This window comes from Triticum aestivum, unplaced genomic scaffold (genome assembly GCF_018294505.1).
Source record: "Triticum aestivum cultivar Chinese Spring unplaced genomic scaffold, IWGSC CS RefSeq v2.1 scaffold116902, whole genome shotgun sequence".
NCBI classification, from domain to species: Eukaryota; Viridiplantae; Streptophyta; class Magnoliopsida; order Poales; family Poaceae; genus Triticum; species Triticum aestivum.
The window spans coordinates 1-3,473 of NW_025240874.1; the positions used below are offsets into that span (position 1 = coordinate 1).

Here is a 3,473-nt window from a genome sequence, read left to right on the forward strand (position 1 = left end):
TTCTGCATGCATCTATAGTTAAATTCATAATAAGTTATGTTGGGAAATATTCTTATATGGACAAAGAATACAACTCTAATAAAGATATGAAATACAAATAAAAACACATAATAAATCTAGTCTCCCAAAAGCGCAGTCATCCTACTAGTTTCAATTATACCAGGACCCGCCTCAGATTTGTCTGTAACTTGCTCAAGGAACAGAGTGAAAATGTTGTAACTGTCAAACCAAGGAGTGGCGATCAGATCAATACTACCAAATCAAACAGCTGGTAAATTTACAAAAAACACCATATGATATCCATATAAATACATAGAAGATGCATCAATTGAATTGGGGCTTCTACCACTAATCTGGGAGCCAAACACACATATGTATACATAGAAAATACATCAATACATCCATTCCTTTCTTTCTCCTTTTCGACCTCGAGATTCTCAGAGTTCACACTAGACAAGAAAGAAGCCCACTAGGCAGCAACGCGTGGGTGCAATTGCAACGGTCCATTCAGTCAACATCACCTTTGGTGACTGGGTCATCATGGTCTCTTCGCCCCACTCTGCTTGCCTTTGGTAACTGGGTCATATGGTCTCTTCGTCAACTAGCACCAACCAGACCCGAATATCTCCAGTTCTCCACTAGCATCCTCTGCAAGGTACTGTTCTTCTTCCAGCATGCATCGCACAGCCAGCCTCCTCCTCCTGATCATCATAAGCGCCAGTTCATTCTTCACGGGTGGTGCGCCGCAACCCCCGAGTTCCCATGGTGGTGGTTGCATCGCCGCCGAGAGGACTGCCTTGCTCTCCTTCAAAGAGGGCATCACAAGTGACCCCGCCGGCCTCCTTGCCTCGTGGCGTGGCCAGGACTGCAGCCGGTGGAGAGGCGTCAACTGCAGCAACCAGACCGGCCATGTCATCAGGCTTCGCCTCCGCTCTCCAAACCCGGACTTGTACGGGGATCCATGTGAAGGTAACAGTCTGTTTGCTTTCCTTGGAGCATCTAGAGCACCTGGACCTCAGTATGAACTGCTTGTCAGGGCCAAATGACAGTTTTCCTGTGTTCCTGGGCCAGATGAGGAACCTGAGATACCTCAACCTCACCGGCTTAACGATGTTTACCGGTAGGGTGCCTCCACAGCTCGGTAACCTGTCCAAGATGCAGTATCTGTCCATCGGCCAGGCTGGTAGTCGCTCTCAGATGTACTCTGATGACATCACCTGGTTAACAAACCTTCGTTTGCTACAGCACGTTAGCATCGGAGGGATAAATCTCTCTGGGATACATGACTGGCCTCATACGCTGAACATGATCCCGTCTCTAAGGGTTATCAGTCTCAGTGATTGTTCGCTTCAGAGCGCAAACCAATCGCTTCCATACCTCAATCTCACAAGACTTGAGAAGCTTGATCTTTCCTGGAACAGTTTTGACCACTCAATAGCAACTAGTTGGTTTTGGAAAGCCACAAGCCTCAAGTACCTCAATCTTCAGGCCAACAGATTATCCGGCCAATTTCCCGACGCACTAGGAAACATGACATCCCTTCAAGTCCTTGACGTGTCAGAAAATTGGAACAAGTATTTGATGGTGACAGGAAACCTGAAGAATCTTTGCAGTCTGAATATTCTAGACTTCAGCAATAATGAAATAAATGGAGATATAGCAGTCATGATGGGGGGTTTGCCAGAATGCGCATGGGAATCTTTGCAAGAGCTAGATTTCAGCTACAACAGTTTAACTGGAACATTGCCAAATTTGATAGGTACATTCAGCAGCTTGAGGAGACTTAAACTCAACAAGAACAACCTCACCGGAAGTATCCCACCGGGCATTGGGTATTTAACATGCTTAGCTGCCCTTGACCTTTCGAACAACTGCTTCAGTGGAAGCGTACCCTTTGAAATTGGTTCCCTAACTAATCTATCTTCTTTGGATCTAAGCAACAACAACTTCAGTGGTATTGTGCCATCTGAAATTGGTGCCCTTAGTGATCTGACTTCTTTGGTCCTAAGAAAGAACAACTTTAGTGGTGTGATCAAGGAAACACATTTTGCAGGTCTAAAAGGTTTAAAGAACATAGACCTGTCTTCCAATAGTTTGAAGATTGAAGTAGATTCCGATTGGCTTCCTCCCTTCAGGCTGGAGTCTGCGCTGTTTTCATCTTGCCGAATGGGTCCTCTGTTTCCTGCCTGGCTTCAGTGGCAACAAGAAATCACTAAACTTGACATTTCCAGCACAGCTCTAGTGGACAAGATTCCTGATTGGTTTTGGTCTACATTTTCACGAGTCACATACCTCGACATGTCTGACAACCAAATTAGTGGCAACTTGCCAGCACATCTAGATGACATGGCGTTTGAACTCTACCTCAGTTCAAACCGGCTTACAGGGCCAATACCACCGTTCCCAGGAAATATCACCGTGTTCGACATCTCCAACAATTCCTTTTCAGGAACACTGCCATCAAATCTTGAAGCTGTGGAACTGCAAACATTGCTCATGTATTCAAATCAAATTGGTGGTAGCATTCCAGAATCTATGTGTAAACTACAAATGCTGGGAGATCTAGATTTATCAAGCAATCTTTTGGAGGGTGGAATTCCTCAGTGCTTTGAGAACATATCCATAGCATACCTACTATTAAGCAACAATAGTTTATCAGATACATTCCCAACATTTCTGCACAATGGAAAGAGTCTCGAGTTTCTTGATCTTGCATGGAATAAGTTCTATGGAAGGATACCAACATGGATAGGAGAGCTCAGAAGATTACGGTTTGTGCGACTAAGTCACAACACGTTTTCTGGGACTATTCCAGTTGAAATAACGGCTCTCAGTTATCTTCAATACTTGGATCTATCAGGAAATAACATATCTGGTGCTATACCTGTGCATTTGTCAAACCTAACAGGTATGACCCGGAAGGGCTTCATGCCTATATCCAGCGAAAGTATTGGTCCAGCCGGCTTGGGTTCAGTAACTGTAGCAGGTCAATTTGGAGCGATCTTGTCAATAATCACAAAAGGGCAAGAGCTTAAATATGGTGGCACCCTTGCATATTTTGTGAGCATTGATTTATCCGGCAACTCCTTAACTGGTGAAATTCCCACGATATCTCTTTCCTTGATGCACTGATAAATCTGAATTTGTCATCAAACCACCTGAGCGGAAACATTCCTACCAAGATTGGCGGCCTACGGTCATTAGAGTCTCTTGACCTCTCTCAGAACAAGCTTTCCGGTGAAATCCCATCAAGCTTGTCAAGTTTGACATCTCTGAGCTATTTGAACATGTCTTATAATAGTTTGTCTGGAAGGATACCATCAGGCCACCAACTTGACACCCTTAGTGCCGACAACCCAGCACTTATGTACATTGGCAACAACGGACTTTGCGGGCCTCCTCTTCAGAAGAATTGTTCAGGAAATGGTACGGTTGTCCATGGTCATCCTGGAAGCAGCAATCGGGAATTTGAG

At 44.8% G+C, this 3,473-nt stretch overlaps 1 pseudogene; it reads left to right on the forward strand.

Moving 5' to 3' along the window:
* Positions 1-625: 625 nt before the first annotated feature.
* LOC123176813 (receptor-like protein EIX2) lies at positions 626-3,467 on the forward strand (annotated as a pseudogene).
* Positions 3,468-3,473: the final 6 nt, after the last annotated feature.